Genomic DNA, 17,625 nt, shown 5'->3' with positions numbered 1-17,625 from the left:
GCTGCTGCGTTGCCGGAGCACGATTTCTGTTCTTATCCTGAAGCAAAGTTCTTAACCTAAAGCACTATTTCTGGGTTAGCGGAGTCTGTAACCTGAAGCGTATGTAACCTGAAGCATACGTAACCCGAGGTACCACTGCAATCACAGAACTTCAGTTGAAATACTTGATGCATTTTCATCCTTTCCATGGCTGATATTCAACTAAGTTTTACTCAGCTGCTAAAATTAATGGTCCTAATTTATGGTATCTTCACATTAGAAGATTGGAACTCTGTGAGGTCATTTCCTCCCGCTGTGTTTCTAAGCTGCTTTCTTCTGCCACAGTTCACACCAGATCGGGGGCAGGGATGTCTTCACCCAGTGATTTCTTTCCCCACATCAAGCTCCAGTTCAGTGAAGATTTCATCTGTGCACGCGCCAACATCTGCACATGCGCAAAATCTTCCCAAACAGTTCACACCAAAATGGAAATGTGGCTTCCATATTGGAAAGGAACGGAAGCTGCTTTGAGGGGGGGGGGGGGAAAGCACATCATACAGGTGTATTTCTCTAAAAGCTACGGGATACAAACAGATTGCAACTACAGTGGTACCTCAGGTTAAGTACTTAATTCGTTCCGGAGGTCCGTTCTTAACCTGAAACTGTTCTTAACCTGAGGCACCACTTTAGCTAATGGGGCCTCCCGCTGCCGTCGTGCCGCCGGAGCACAATTTCTGTTCTCATCCTGAAGCAAAGTTCTTAACCCGAGGTACTATTTCTGGGTTAGCAGAGTCTGTAACCTGAAGCATATGTAACCTGAAGCATTTGTAACCCGAGGTACCACTGTAACATTGTTTGAACCCAGCTTACAATACTGTGGTAGCAGCACACTGGAGCCACAGTATGCAGTAATGTGAACAACACCCTTAGTTATGTTCATTAATTTCAGTGGGTCTATTGTTCGTAAGATTTAGTGGAATACTACTCCATGCTTTGGCATAGATCTCATTAATTTCAAGGAGAACTGCCCTGTGGATTGTACCCCTACTTTTGCAATCATGTTATTGCACATAGCTAGCTAATATTAAGAGGGAATGGGCTGGTTCTTGTTCAACTATCATGCTGCTTCTAGACAATTTCATTCAACTGCAGCTGTTTGCTAGTTGCCTGTAACTCAGATAACCAAGATGATTCTCTGCCACCTTTCTCAAAGCAGCTGCCACCCATCTTGCCCCTTCATGTGGCACAATGAAAACACATGTAAATTTACCCAGCTGGGAGGGAGGGGGTAAATGTGATTAAAAATCCGCTCAGAGACTTCAACCTCTTGAGGCAATTTGACTGCCCTTGAACAAACTGTCAGTAAGTTCTCGCTCTGAGATTACATTACACAGATAAATTACTTCACAACACATGCATCCTAGATTTTCTTCTTCTTCTTGAAATAGCTTGAAAAAGGGGGCAGGAAATCAATCCTTTTCTATCTGGTTTTTTGAAAATAGCACTGGCCCACCTAAGCTCTGGAGCTGTTGTGAAAGAAGGGAGAGGAAGTGGGGGAATCAGATAACGCTCAGGCCTGCAAATAGTGTCATTTAATTACTATTGATAGGAAAGAAAGGAGAACACATTGCTGTGTCACACAATCAGATTTGTTCCCTCTCCGAACTGTTCTGTAGGCGCCTCCCCATCCATTGGTCATGTGGAAACTGCATCCATCTGTTGGTTATGTGCCTGAATGTTGAAGAACAACTTCCAGAGAGTGGAAATGGGACAAAATTGGATTTGGTTCACATTGAAAGGCAAGCCTTCCTAATTCCCACTTCCCAAAACCGAAAAGCAGTGAAAACAGCGCTTTGAAATTTGCAGCCTAGTAATGTGTACAAAAATGCACACACTATGGTGACATGTACATATAAATTCACACATTAGTGAAAATAACATACAAAATGCATTATATGAGGGGAAACTGATTTGCAAAACTGTATATATTAGGGGAAATTGCATACAGAATTTGGCATTAAAATGCTGGTGAATTTCCATGATTTTAAAAAACAAAACAAAAATGGAAACTGATATGGAGTTGTGGAGAAATGAAGATGGGGAAAATGAGAAACAGAGAGAAACTGAAATTGACATATCCATTTGTCCCTCCTAAAGGGTAGTCTATGGCAGCAAGACTTTGTAGCACCATACAGAGTAACAGTGGAATTCTATAATCTCAACTCAGAAGTCCAGTGGTACCTTGGCTTTCAAACAGAATGCTTTCCTGGAGTCCGTTCGACTCCCGGAACCGTTCAAAAACCAAAGTGCAGCTTCCAATTGGCTGCAGGCGTGTCCTGCAGCCAATCAGAAGCTGCGGAAGCCGTGCCAGACATTTGGCTTCTGAAAATTGTTTGAAAACTGGAACATTCACTTTCGGGAGCCAAGGCGTTCAGCTTCCAAGGTACGACTGTAAATCCCATCGGGTTCAGTGAGCTTTACTCCCAGCCAGCTGAGTGAGTATGAGAAGGCAACCTTAAACAACCGAAGCATAGAGTCCACCTCTCATTGGTAACTGACAGTATAATATTTACTGGCCCTAAAGGTTGTTCAGAAATCATTGCTGATATGAATAACATGAGCATTTGGCACTCATACAATAAGTTCCATACATAGATTTTTCAGAGTGTTTTATGAGTTACTTTAATTAATTCAGTGCTCCTAGCAAATAAAACGTATAGAACGAACAAATCCTGGAAAGCCATCAAAGCCGACAGAGCCAGGATTCTTTAGAATTAATTGGAACCTGTCGAAATTTGCAATTAACCAGAAGGACTTGTAACAAAATGTTGCAGTATATTCTTATCCCTTGATAGTTCTTTCCAGGGTCCCAGTCAGCTAGTCATGCCCATCTGCATGATACTCCATTTCGTTCACCCCAGTTTTCCATTTTTTTCTTTTCCCAATCTCTCTCTCACACACATACACACACACTGTGTGTGTGTGTGTACTTCTGCAAACTTTGTGTTGTCCTGAGAACATACCCTCCAGCATTTCTCCAAATGAAAATAGGGATGTCCTACAATCATTCCATATCTTAGTTTGGATTTGAGAACCTCAAGCCAAATTCTCATGAATTTTCAACTCTGCAACTGACTGTCATTTGCGGTACTAAAATCATGTTAAGGTCAAATATAGTATGTCCAAAACACTAAAACGCCCCTCAGCCCAACCATCTTCTCTTCTCTTTAATGTTCAGTCTTTTTTCATTTATCCATACTTTTGAAATATACATTCCCAATTTGACCATGTAAAAACAAAGGGTTAGTTGTGCTCCAAGAGTCCTGAACTGACCCTCATTCTGATGGGACTTTCCACGCAACTGGTTGAAGTGAGAACCATTCCATGGATTTCCTACAGGAAATGCTACAGTACTTTGAGACTCAACTTACTCGGTTCAGGGTTCTCAAAAGAAAGAAATGGAGCAGATAAGATTTCAAACTTTGGAGCTCAAATCCAAACCACTTTGGTCTGGAACTTGAGACTAGAAATAACTCAAGCAGGATTTCTTGAAAGATTTCCAGGACTTTCTGGGGTTTGGCTTGTCCAGTAAATACTCCAGGAATAGCCTTTTGGAGGGATATTTTTCAGCAATGTTTGACTTCCTGTAGCATGCTGAACTAGAATATTCAATTTATTTTCTCTCCCTTTCTTTTCTTTTTCAAAGAAAGAACTTCCCATACTTATTTTAGAATTCTAGAAGGTTCATGCGCAGTTCAGCTAGAGGTTAGGCCACAGATTCCTCTTTGGTCAAAGGAACTGGTCTGCTTGTATGTGCTGCGTGACCTGAAAGCAATTGAGAACATTGCTGAATAGTAATATTTCCAAGATTCGAGACAGGAACCGAAGAATGAGAAGGTAGCTTGGTGCACTTTTTGAATACTTCAAATATTTGGATCCACCACACAGAGTCACTGAGGGGGAGGAACCACATATCCATTTATAGAGCTGTAAAATACAGCTATATAAATAACCAGTTCATATAAACAACAACAGCATGGATTTCCTGACCCTTAACTGTAATGATGACTCAGTCTCTAAAGCTTGTGTTATTCTGATGCAATGGGACAACTCCCACATATTACATGGTTGTAGTCCTACACCGCAGGACAAATATCTGTAGGATCATCAAGGAACTTCTGCAGAAGCTTGAAGTGAAGCCCAGAACACCAATAAGGAGAACAGAAGCAGGGAATAACCAGAAGTATCCAAAATCTGAAACAGGACTACACAGCTTTGTGGCCCACCATACGGCTCAGGAAAAGCCACTTCCGAGCTGAAGAGGAGGTGGGGTTGCAGGCTACACGCTATCCCCACGTGCGTAGGGGCTGAATCACAGTCCCCAGAAGACTGGGGGAATCCTCGGACGCGTAATCTCCCTGGCCAGCCAATTGGCTGGCCAGGGAGGTGTGGCCCAGACTATTTGGAGCCAGTGCGGCCGAGGATTTCCCTCTCTTCTCCGTTCCAGCTGCTCCAGTTTCCCACCCCGCTCGCCCTTAGGTTTGGCTCTCTGACATTGCTATGGACTTTGGTTGGTCACTGTCAAGGGGCCTGGTAGGAATTTTTTCCACTTGGCAAATTGGCACCAGCCATTTGGTTTTTTCCTACCTCGTAGCAAATCGTCACAACTTCCTCGGCATTGGTGGTTAGGCATTGGTAAGGGTATTGTTATGCAGATGAGGGGGGGGAGGAAGCGCCATCACCTTCCCCCAAATCGAAGGGTAGTCTGGTAAAGGATTCTGGGGGGCATTGCCCTGTCCAAAGCCTATGGAGGTGTGGGCCTAAGGCACGCCCCCGAGTGGTGACCCCGGGGGAGCTCCTAGTTGATGTACATCAGCAGGACTCCCCCTGCTGTCAGTTAATCCTTGCTGGTCTTCAAGCAATCAGGCTGAAGCCAGTTAGTCGATAGGACCAATGCCTAAGCCTGATTGCTTTAAGACCGGCAAGGGTTAACTGCCAACAGGGGGAGTCTTGCTGATGTACATCAACTAGGGGCTTTATTGATTGCAGGAAGTTGTGGCCTTTTTTCGCCCATTAACCTTAAATGATGCGTCTTGTGTCTTTATTTCCCAAGGGGGAAGGCGCAACTTCCTGGATCTCATGTGCACACAGAAGGTCCCAAGCTCAACCACTGGGCTCTCCAGGCAGGGTTGAGAATGTTCGTTGTCTGAAGCCCTGGAGAAGTGCTGAAACTGCCAGTCAGTATCAACAATTCTGAGCTGAATGGGCCAATGATCTGACTCAGAATAGAGCAGCTACCTCCTTTTCTATTAGGAGGTTACAGGCAAGTGTATCGAGCTCTGTTTTCATCACTGTCACCTTTCAGGAAAATACCTTTAGGCAGCTTCCAACTTGGCTTGTTGCTTCTTCACCTGGGTTAAGCTTGTCCTCAAAGTTTGAGCAGGCCCTAGCAAAATACCTTCTGGTGGACCTAGTGATTGAGCATCACTGTGATCTGCTGTGGGCTGCTCAGATTATCCACAAGGCTCCTGGCTTAGTGTTGCTACCAGGGCATTCTGGGAAATTTAACTTGCACCCCCCTTTTGGAGGTTCTGTAGATGACTGAAATAGTGGGCAACTCACAGACTGAACTGCTTGGTGTAGATCAGGGATTGCCAATGTGTTACCCTCCAGATGTTGTGGACTCCCATCGTTTCTGACCGTTAGCTAGGATGGCTTGGGCTGATGGGTGTTGCAACCCAAAATATATGAAGGGCTATATTTGTAGCACGGGGACCAACCCCTGCCCAAAACTGATAGTTTGCATGATTTCATCCATTTACGTTCAAAGAGCACCATCTTCTGCCTCTTGGGAATGCCCGTTCTCACAGAGACTTTTATTTGCACCTTGAACAACTCTTTTCTCCCATAGACTGCTTCCTTCCTCCTTGTTTCGGTTTTGTACTATAGAAGTGAAGTGGAAGCAGAAAAATTATTGCAGGTTGACATGCCTTTAGAACAGGAGGTCACCCTGCTTTTGAATATGTTCCACTGAAACCAACAGGTCTGCCTCTTGAAGGACATATATTTAAAATACCCCCAAGCAGGAAAAGCCACACACATGCATCTGAGGGCAGACTTTTTTCTTTTTCTTTTTTTAAAGCAACCCTTACCACATGAATTCTACAGCTGAGGTACCACTGAGCATTAGTCACAGGCTGACGCAATGTGTGGCCTTACACACACACACACACACACACACACAATCACATATGTACAACCTTGGGGGTCGCTGATAGTAACCATTCTAATTTCCAGGCCAGGAACAAGAGTGAGAGAGGATGGGCTGCGCAGGGTCTTCAGAATCAGAGCTGCTCTTTCTTGAAGTGAGCAAAGGATAATATTGGCACCAGGTTTCCTTTGACTTGAAGCTAATTAACACACCCATGGCCACACACAAAGCAAGCCTGGCAGCGGATGAGCTCATAAACCACACTCTGTAATCAACATTGCTGGCAGCGCTTTGCTCTCGGGTTATGTTTGCAAACGGTTCTCTTGCTGACTCGGCTGAATCTTTCTGTGGCTGCCTTGGATAACATAGCCGGCCTAAACTGCTTTTATTAGCTATAGCTGCCAAAGGTCTATTCTAAGGCTTCATACAAAGTGCATGTGTGTGTGTGTGTGTGTGTGTGTGTGTATGCATATTTATTGTGTGTCTGTAATTCATTAATTTGTCAGTCACCTTCTTCATTAGTCTTAAGGCGATTCCACAAAACAACGGAGTCTAATTCTAATACTATTTTAATTCTATTTGTATTTAATTACATTTTAATGATGTCTTTTTGTTTTAGCTTGTTCTGTTTTATATGTGCATACCGCCTTGCGTCCAGACTGGGAAAAAGGTGGGAAAGAAGAAGACGATGACGACGACGAAGAAGAAGAAGAAGAAGAAGAAGAAGAAGAAGAAGAAGAAGAAGAAAAAGAAGAAGAAGAAGAAGAAGAAGAAGAAGAAGAAGAAGAAGAAGAAGAAGAAGAAGAAGAAGAAGAAGAAGAGATCCTCCACCATAGGACAAGGAAAAATAGGTTTAAATACAATACAAAATGACCTTTCCAGCCCACTGGAAAATCATATTTATGTGCTTCTTGAGGTGATAAAGACATAGCATTAGAAAATAGGCATGCTTTGTTGAAGATAGAGGAATAATCCAGATGTTGCTAAACCACAATGCCCATCAGCCCCATGCAAGTCTGGTGGGAATTGTAGTTCAGTGGCCAGAGGTGCTCCACACCCAATCTTGGGATGATGAAGGAAGCAACTTTCAGGAGGCAATTGGTGGCCTTAGAAATGTCAGTGCTGTGGCACCAAAGTATGATTTCCCCCGGCCCCCAAAGCAAACTGAAGAGGGATGTTCTCCAGGATCACAGCAGGGAAGGAAGGAGTAACCTCATGACCCATCCTTGCTGTTTATCAGTTTTCCCTCAGTGGATGCATCTTACATTTAAAATAAACACACACCCTGAACTTTAAATGCAAAAAACCCCACACATTTAGCACCACATCTTTCCCCTAAAATACTTTTTTAGAAGTCCATTTGCTTTTAATGCGGCGGCGGGAGGGTGGGGGAGAGAGAGAGAAGCTTTCAGTTTTGCAGCCTTAGCAAGTAGATGAGGTGGAAAGATGAAATATTTGCTGCAGTGGCAACTTAGACTGGAGAAGGATTAAATCCAAGGTAAACCCTTTATCTAAACAGAACTGGTGTTTGATGCCATCTCCAGCAGTAGCTGGCCTAATCTGACACATGTGTGTGTGTGTGTGTTTCCTGAACTGTTTCCCTCACTATCTGCTTTTGCCTCCAGAAGATTTAGTCAGTGGGTAAGTTTGGCTTTTCCAATTGCCTTTAATTACATTTATCTTTATTTATACCCAAGAACAATCAATGGCCTCCATCCCCTCTGATTTTTCATTACAGTTTTGGAGTACTTATTATATGAGCAGTTAATGACACTTTGAAAAAGCCCCACCTGGGCCTTCAGTTCATACCAATAGTATTGCCCTAATAACAAAATATCAGCAGTGTCTGTCTAGATGCCAGGGCTAAATAGATGGCAGGCTGACTGGAGAGATAACAGGGTCAATGCTGAGGGAAGAGAGGCTTTGGAGATGACAACATAATTTGAAAAAAAGTAAAACCCGTAATCCAGGATTTCTGCCCATTATTTTTCTTTCCCCTCCCAGAATGCAAGGACATTCAGCTGTCTCCCCCCTAGCTAACTTTGAAACACAGGATGACAAATAAGAATGGTGGCTGCAGAGATTTAGATCCATCTCCTTACCATGTCTTAAGGAGCCCAATCTCAAAATATAAGTGTGTCTTCCCTGCTGATCAATCTTTCCCTACTACATAGTGATAATATGAACATATCCCCTTATAGACATGTGTGTGAGCATGTCCAGGTCTGAGAAACACCACCCAAAATATTGCTGTGACTTTGCATACAAAAGCATGGGAGTGATGGGATCCATTGTTAAACTCTGTCTTTCTTTCTTTTTTGTTCTTCTCTTTATCTTTGTTCTGTTGCGCCTCAGGTTCTTTTTATTTATTTTTAATTGTTTTTATTAGATTGGTCCGAGGTCTCATACACACCTTGTGTGTTGCTGCGGCGGCAGCCGCAAACATCGTTTCCCACGGAAAGGTCAGCCCAAAGTGATACTCAAGTGAGCAGACCTGATGAAGCTCTCGTATCATCGAACTGCAAATGAGAATTACAAATGGGGAACTGGATGTAATATAAAGCTAGATGGCCAACCAGAGCTTTGTAATCACATATGGTTCCAACATGTTGCTCTGCAAAAGACATTTTTAAAATATAACTCATGGAGGAAATGTAATTTCCAAAGCAGAGTCCATTTTATCTACAAATCAGTGTGGCATCTCTCATGGACTACTATACAGTGGTACCTCGGGTTACATACGCTTCAGGTCACACACTCCGCTGACCCAGGAATAGTATCTCGAGTTAAGGGCTTTACCTCAGGATGAGAACAGTAATTGCGTGCTGGCAGCAGCAGGAGGCCCCATTAGCTAAAGTGGTGCTTCAGGTTAAGAACAGTTTCAGGTTAAGAACGGACCTCTGGAATGAATTAAGTACTTAACCCGAGGTACCACTGTACTTAAGTGCTGGTTGACTTGAAAACATTCAGATTATGTATCACAATTTGGACCAGGGAAACAATATTAAAACCCATTTCTATTGTTCCATCCCCCTTCAACGTTCATGAAAAAAATGAGAACTAAGCTCCATTAAGTTCCAAATGAAGATAGCATGCAAAAATAAGAGACTCGGGGCCAATGCAAGACCTTTTGCAGTCACTGCCTTCACCCTACTCATAGCCCCCTCTCCATTGACTTCCTCCGGCCTCCTTTTCCGGTCACTATCTGCAGGTGTCTTCTGGGGCCTTCCATTCAGCAATGGAAGCAGAGGATGTTTTGACTAAGGGCTCAACCACACTTACATATTGCCCCACACTTTCCAGACACAGGTCTGGGCTTTAAAGCTCTGTGTCCCAGATCTTTCCCCGTGAAACCCCACTCTTTAAAGCTGCAGTGCAACAAATGTCAATTCAGGTTTTTTGCAGATTGCAAAATTCAGCAGTAAAGAGGGGTTCAGTTCAGACTGAAACCAGGGACAATGTGCCTAATGGCTAAACTCTCAATGCCCATATGCACATAGGTCAACCTACTGGATCCTTAAGGAAGACATCAAGACCTATTCCTTTGCAGGAATCCCCACCACATTCCTGCCCATGCCTCTCTGTGCTTCTCTTCTCTGTGGCTCCAAAGCACAGGCCACACGCTTCTCAGATTCCATGCAGTCCCTGTCTGCTCCTTTTCTCTGGCCACCCTGGTCTATTTTTCTGCAAGCATTCACATTAGTTCGCACTCTTGACCACACATCTAGGAGGACGCCAGTTCAGTCACTAACTGCTCCTCGACATGCTGGACTGCACTCTTCCTACAGTGCACATAGAAATGCTAACTATGAAAAACAAGAGTTGCCCTCAGAGTGACATCACCCCTGGAAATCCAAGCCTAGCAGGACGCACCATCTGCGATTATGGGTTGCCTAGGCTTCGTGTGTATAATTATGTAACCCCGGGGTTTTCCACTGATTCGTTTTAGAATGAAAAATCCATTTTGTCACTTTCGTACCTCTAGCCAGTGTATAATTATGGGGTGGGGAAGAGATAGTAGTGGAATCCACAAGCCCTACTCCCGACTTCCCTTATTACGTTTCTAAAAAGTCAGCAACAAGGGGGAGGGCAACCCCCTCTGCCCCCACCTGTAATTTGAGCACTGCCACCAAGAAACTTTCTCTAAACATTTTGTGAATTTAATGGGAAAAGAAACTAATATATATAATTTTTTAGTTTCTTCTCTAGCACGGTGAATTGTCAGTTCCGTTGCTTCCCGCAATGGTGGCCTTATTTTCTGTCACAGTGTTTCCTGAGTCTCAGACAGAATCGAGTGTTTAATGTGTCAGCTATGTAATATGAGGTAATGCATGTTCTTTGTACTTTTGTCCATTTACTGTATTTATTTTTTCCAATTTGAACTATAAAATGGTGATTTTCTTCAGTCAAAACGAGAGTACCACTAAACATTTTTTAAGAAAAAAAGCACTGACTAAGGGTATGCCACAAAATTATTGCATTAACTTAGCTCTCTGCCTATAAGCTGCTGCCCATTACAAACTTACAGTATACCAAGGAGAAGGGGGATTATTTGAAAGCTACCTTCTCTCATCCAGCAGGCACATAGCATGGTTAAAAATCTAGAAGATTTATGGTCACAAAGAGACAATTGCTAGCTCAGAATGTATAATCTGGATGCCCTGTGGTATGCTTAGGGCCCATGCTTAATTTGTTGCAAGTTTATTGTAAGTAGCTTTTCTGCTCTCCTGCCCAATTTATCACATCCAACTACACAGTCAGATAATGGCGAAGGGAAAAGGAGAGAAGGAGGAACATAAAGGAGTTGCAGCCCAATGGTAGTTTGCTATAGCTATGACAGTATTTGACAACAAGGCCAATTATGTGCATTTGGTCAGTTGAAAACACTGGGGAAAATGTGAAAGATAATAGCAGATTTTAGTATTGTGCTAGACTCGCACACACACCCCTTGCTCCACACACACTTTGTTAATTATGTACAAAATTAAAAATGGAAGACACTGCCAGAAAGCATAGAGAAAATACAAAAGATGACAGGATGATGTGTTCTGAAAAATGAAACTACCTCTAACGACAAAGGATATAAAAATTTAAATAAAATACTATCTTATGGAATATGGTTGTGTCAGCATGAAATATTTTATAACCAAAGAGAGAGAGAGGGAAATTGCCACATAAGCCAAAAGGGAGAATTTATATTTCAGCATTCAAGTCTCTTCATAAGTGATATCAAGTTGTACAAAAAGCTCTGTTAGCGACACGTGTTGATGACTTCCTCTTGGTTCCCATCATGCCCTGCTTTGCTGCCATGATGGGGTGAGAAAAATCACATGTGGGCTGGGATAGGTACAGTGGGATATTCTGCTGAGGCACTATGTAATATTGCTTGAAATTCGTTTTGGCATTTGAAATCAGATCTAGGGGCTGCTCTTCAATTCGAATTAAGATATTGTTTCTAACAGCTTTGTGCTGGTGCCAGAACTGCTTGAACCAATGTATCAGTTATTCCTGGTTGCTACTCAGCCTAGTGGGTCTGCTCGTGCAATAGGACCTTCCTTCCTTCCTTCCTTCCTTCCTTTTCCTCCCCACCTGCTGCATGCCACATGTCCCAATCTGCCCCAGAGAGTTATGGGAGCAGAAATTCATTGCATTTGTAATGAACATGATTGGATGACACTGTCCTCATTTCCTTGGGAGGCATAATTAACCAACAGCTTTGTGACTGCTGTGTGTCAGAATTGCTTGAAGCAATCTAGCAGTTGTTCCTGGTTGCTGATATCTAGGTCCTAACCCAAAGTCCTGCCACCCTCTTTGATAATCCAGCCCTGGTTAAAATGGCCTCAATCATGATTGAGTGAAAAATGAAACTAAGTGCAGAAACAAGTACAGTGGTACCTCGGGTTAAGTACTTAATTCGTTCTGGAGGTCCGTTCTGAAACTGTTCTTAACCTGAAGCACCACTTTAGCTAATGGGGCCTCCCACTGCTGCCACGCCGCCGGAGCACGATTTCTGTTCTCATCCTGAAGCAAAGTTCTTAACCTGAGGTACTATTTCTGGGTTAGTGGAATCTGTAACCTGAAGCGTATGTAACCTGAAGCGTATGTAACCCGAGGTACCACTGTACAGATAACCTCAACTGCTCCTCAGCCTTCCACCTGGACGGAGAACATGGACCACCAGTGGCCCATCACCATGTGAGAATCTCTGGTCCAGAGGCATGGCTTTCATCATTATCGTCATCATTGGTTTAAACCACAAACAAACCATGTCAGTGGGGAGAAAAAGCAGTACATAAACAATAAAAAAATGAAGGCAGTATATGATGAAGTGCTAGCTTCAGAGAACAAAAAACAGGAATTGTTTCCTTCATGTCCTGCTTACAAGTTTCCCAGAAGCATCTGGCTTGCAACTGTGGGAAGCAGAATTCTGGACGAGGCAAACCTTTTCCCTAGCGCTGAGCTGAACGTTCTCAGCCAAGAATTTCAGTTCTAAAGGAGAGGTGGGGGAGAGAAGAGAAGTGAAATGGCTCTCCTTTCTTCACCATTTTCATTGCAGCTAGTTTCACAGCAGTGGTTGTGACAAAGAGAGCTTTTCTTAGCACAGTGACCAGCTGGCAGCTGACATTTTCCCCACCAGAAGGACCTGAGAAGCATGTTAGGATATGATGTAGCCTCATTGCCAGTGTACTTTGGGAAAGTGTGTCTGCATGTGGTGAAATGGGCAGTTTCCATCCAGTGATAATAATAACTTTCTTTTCAACCACCACCCAATCTGATATTTTAGTTGCATTTTCACCACCCACTTTGATGCCCATGAAACAATTATTTTCATAATGATTAGATTTGAAGTTGGTGGAGGTTCTTCAAGGTTTTCTTTATAGATTTGGATGCCAAATATTTGCCAGAAATTCTATAATATATGTGAGTGTGTGTGCGCGCGCGTGCGCGCGTGCACACACACACATACACATATACACACTGTTGTGTATGTGGTGTATAATTTATAATTTAATAAGTTAATTTACCCTTTAATGTTTTAAGGTTTTTATATATGTTGGAAGCTGCCCAGAGTGGCTGCGACAACCCAGTCAGATGCACGGGGTACAAATAACAACAACAACAATTTATTATTATTAGCATTGAATATGTATTGTATATTGATTCCTGAAGTTCATATTGCAAATATTCATTTAGGGTGATATTCAATGTTATACTCAGAATAGACCCATTTGAAATAAGTGGGACTATGTAACAAATCATTTTAATCCACTGGGTCTACCCTGAATATGGCTATCATTCGCTATCATCTATGAGCTATAAGAACTGTCATTTCACGAACATTCCTTTGCCAACGTTTAGCACAGTTCTAACTTATTTAGCACATTTTTTTAAAGGAAGGTGCATTGCTAAGCTCTGAGAAAAATATGGATTGCACCTGGAGCTTCTTCTATGAGATCAGCACACCACATACACAACAGTTTAAAGCAATCATTAAAGATTTTGACTGGAGTCATAAATACAGAGAAGTCAATCAATAATTCTAAAATATAGCGTCTTTTTCTTTTATCAGCCAAGGGTGAAACACAGGCACATCCACTGAACATGGCTTTAATTGAATCACAGTTGCTTAAGTGTTCTCAGGAGGTGATAAATTAAAAAGTGTTATGCATGAAGGAAATAGGTTTCCACAAGCTGGAAAAAGCAATAAGGCCTGAACTTGGTAATAAATTGCTGGTTATCCACAAAAACCAAGTTGCTACCAATAAAAATTATCTGTGCACCTTTTTTCAAAAAAATGAAAAAAGAAGGCAAGAAGAACATGTTTGCTTCTGTTCTCAAATTAACAAGGCTATCTATAAAAGAGGCAGAATGATTTCCTGCAGCCAACAAATGTTGCCTTTTCTTATCCTTTATGTTGTTTACAAGAACACCATTTAAATCAAGCACAACACCACCATTTAAATCAAGCCATAATTCAATTCAACTGCTGTTCTTTTTTTGAAATAATTCTTTGTTTAATGTTTGATGATGATATTGCTTGCTAAATTGACTGGCATTTGCTATCCACATAATGCAGTCGGTTACCAGAATCTTTTGACATAAAGTAGTAAAACAAATACTAAACTATGTGTTTTTATGTTAAATTTCTGTTTGAGAAGGAAATCAGGACATACGTTTCAAGATGAATCAATGTAATTACTAAAGAATCTTCCACACTTTAGTTTGCCCTTCCACTTCCCCCAGGAAAACCTGCAGTTTAATAATGAATTGGAACAAACAGCAGTGGGATTTTCTGTGGACTGCTGTTTGTTCCGATTAACACTAAAGAACACTAAAGAACAGGTTTTCCGGGGTAAAGTGGCGGGGCAAAGTCAAAACCCATTGAACCTGTGCCTAGAAAACCATTTGTACCCATGCTTTCTAGGTATGGAACAAGTGGAAGTGTGAATGAGCCCTTATACTGAGTAAAATTGTGTACCAAAAAAACAAATTGGGAAAATGAAAATGCATATGAGATTTGGCTATTCTCAGGATAGAGGCAAGCTGCACTTCACTGTTATGAAGAGCATCAGATCTTTCCTCACTTTACATATGCAATCTATGTACTATTTACTTGTTAAATTTGTATCCTACCTTTGAACCCAGAAGCCTACTTTCCCTCATGGTCAATGCAGGAGTTGCCTGTATGCTGGTGATTTGGAGTGGAGTGAGCAGCTAAAAATTGCAGGAAAATGTCTCAAAACCATTGCCTACTGTAGTGTGCCTCCTCCCCTTCTGGCTTAAAATACAGTGGTACCTCAGGTTACATACGCTTCAGGTTACAGACTCCGCTAACCCAGAAATAGTACCTCAGGTTAAGAACTTTGCTTCAGGATGAGAACAGAAATCATGCTCTGGTGGCGTGGCGGCAGCAGGAGGCCCCATTAGCTAAAGTGGTGCTTCAGGTTAAGAACAGTTTCAGGTTAAGTACAGACCTCCAGAACGAATTAAGTACTTAACCCGAGGTACCACTGTAATCATAAGAAAAATCTGGCACTTGGAGTCTTAGGGAAGTTAAACAGAAAAAGGATCTATTTCACAATAAGAATGGTAAACAGAGATATTTTGGGAGTTAGAGACTTTCGAAGAATCAGCAAAGTGTACACACCAAACTCAGCAGATGTCACAGACTTTTCAATAAGATGGTAAGTGTGCACCTTAGATTTAGTTTGGCTACTTAGACTTAACACAGAAATGTTCCAGCTTAGGTTTCGATAACTTGTGGGGTCTGAAACAGGCTGGTACTTTCTGCCAGGCTAGTATTAATCTGCCTATTGTCCTTCTGATTCCTCACCTTTAGAAATCTCACACCTGAGGCTCCTCTATTTGACTCAGCAAGGTTTATTTCTTTTAGCTGGAATTCACCAGAACTCAGTTCCGACACTTCTCAGGTGGGCGCCATTGCCATTATAAGGAGAACAAGAGTGGCATTCATCGTGAGTTCCAGCACCTCTTTTTTCTAGAAAATAGCACTGTGGCTATGGGACGCTGGTGGCGCTGTTGGTTAAACCACAGAGCCTAGGACTTGCCAATCAGAAGGTCGGTGGTTTGAATCCCCGTGACGGGGTGAGCTCCCATTGCTTGGTCCCTGCTCCTGCCCACCTAGCAGTTTGAAAGCACGTCAAGTGTAAGTAGATAAATAGGTACCACTCCTGCGGAAAGGAAAACGGCATTTCCGTGCGCTGCTCTGGTTCACCAGAAGCGGCTTAGTCATGCTGGCCACATGACCCGGAAGCTATATGCTGGCTCCTTTGGCCAATAAAGCGAGATGAGCGCTGCAACCCCAGAGTCGGCCATGACTAGACCTAATGGTCAGGGGTCCCTTTACCTTTACCTTAGCACTGTGGCTCAGTATATTGGACCAGGAAGATCAGTGCACACTCCCTTTCTAGCTGGTTTGGGATTCTTCTTCTCTCACTAGGAAATCTATCCCCTTCCTATGGAATTGGGATTTAAGTAGAGTGTTCCCTCAGAACTCCACTTCTCTTCTCCCAGAATTCAGCTTTCTCATGTCTGTATACCCTTTGAAAGACAATAACCATGGTCTTTCAATCTAGCCCCCAACTCAGAGACTGCCTTCTCTTGCTGCAAATATCCCCTCAGGGTGGATTTTCCATGGCTCAGAGGTTATACTGTTTCCCCAGCCCAATACCATGAACAGAGTCCTGTCTCCACCCTCCTTCTGGCTAGCTGTACCTACGGCCAATCAGAGTGAAGCTCTAGCTCAGCATATTCCACTCTGGTGGAGTTCCACCTGCACTGCTTTTTCCTGGACTTTCCATCACACCTACGCATTTGGAAACTAATGCAAACAACACCATTACCCATATGTGTTAACATGTTCAGACGTAGGAACAGAACAAACCATCTGCTTCTGTAAACGAAGAAGCAGTTAAAAAACCCATAAAAATGCATGAAAGGGTAAGTAGAGCGAACATCCCAGCTCCGCAGTAATACAACATATGGGCAACCCAAGGAACAGTAACAGCAACTCATGGCATACTACAAATCTGGAAAACCACAAGACCACCCACAGTCATCGGCAGTGCTGAGCTTAGCACACATTTTTAAACTGGCAAGCCTCTCCTCATTTCTCAGATGATAAGCTGGTAATTTGTATTCAGCCAATGCACCTCCCAAAATATTCTTTAAAATGCACATGATCATATGAGCCTAGAGGAGGAATGGAAGGTGAGGGACTTTAGTTGTTTAAAAAGCAAACAGAAATTATTAAGGTTGTTGTTGTTTTGCAATTGCCTGACCCAACTGAGGACATCTCAGAAGTTTGCTGGTAGTGTGACTGACTGGTTTGTTCTATTTTTACGTTTCCAGGTAAAGTTCAGAGGGGTGTGCATTTCTCATGTAGGGAAAAACATCTAATGCATGCATCTTAGTGGAATTGACTGAATGCCAATAACGGGGGCAAATTCACTGTTGGAAGTCTTAGGTCCCATCCACACTGTACATTTGAAGCTGCATCATACCACTTGGCTTTCCCCAAAACATCTTGAGAACTGAGAATGCTGAGAGTTGTTATGAGACACCTATTCCCCTCATGGAGCTACAGTTTTGACAGGGTTTAAAAATCAATCCTCGTTTCCCAGAGAACTCTTAGAATTGTAGCTGACAAATCTCTCCACCTTTAACTTACAACAGCTCCTGGGATTCTTTAGGGGAACCCATTACTGTTTAAAGTGGTCTGTTACCACTTTAAATGTCTGTATCAGCAACATGACATCAGCCAACATGACATTACTGAGCTAAGTTCAGTGGATTAGTGTTAGTGTACAAAGCCTTGAATGACCTAGGATCAGGTAACTAGAAGGAACACCTTGTCTCATTATACACCAGCCAGGTCATTGTCATCAGGCAGAGAAGCTCTCCTGACTGTCCCA

General features: G+C 42.6%; 1 long non-coding RNA gene across 1 annotated transcript in view; it reads right to left on the bottom strand.

Moving 5' to 3' along the window:
- Window positions 1-145: 145 nt before the first annotated feature.
- The window catches only part of LOC307226047, a 348,766-nt gene continuing 331,286 nt past the window's right edge, over window positions 146-17,625 (bottom strand). Inside the window, exon 3 of the long non-coding RNA XR_013843291.1 lies at window positions 146-635. This is a non-coding gene — a long non-coding RNA (uncharacterized lncRNA). The remainder of the gene's footprint in view (window positions 636-17,625) is intronic.

The sequence above is a fragment of the Podarcis cretensis genome (assembly GCF_951804945.1).
Source record: "Podarcis cretensis genome assembly, chromosome: 10".
Lineage (NCBI taxonomy): Eukaryota > Metazoa > Chordata > Lepidosauria > Squamata > Lacertidae > Podarcis > Podarcis cretensis.
Note: the sequence above shows the minus strand (reverse complement) of the source record. Positions and strands in the feature narration are given on the sequence as shown.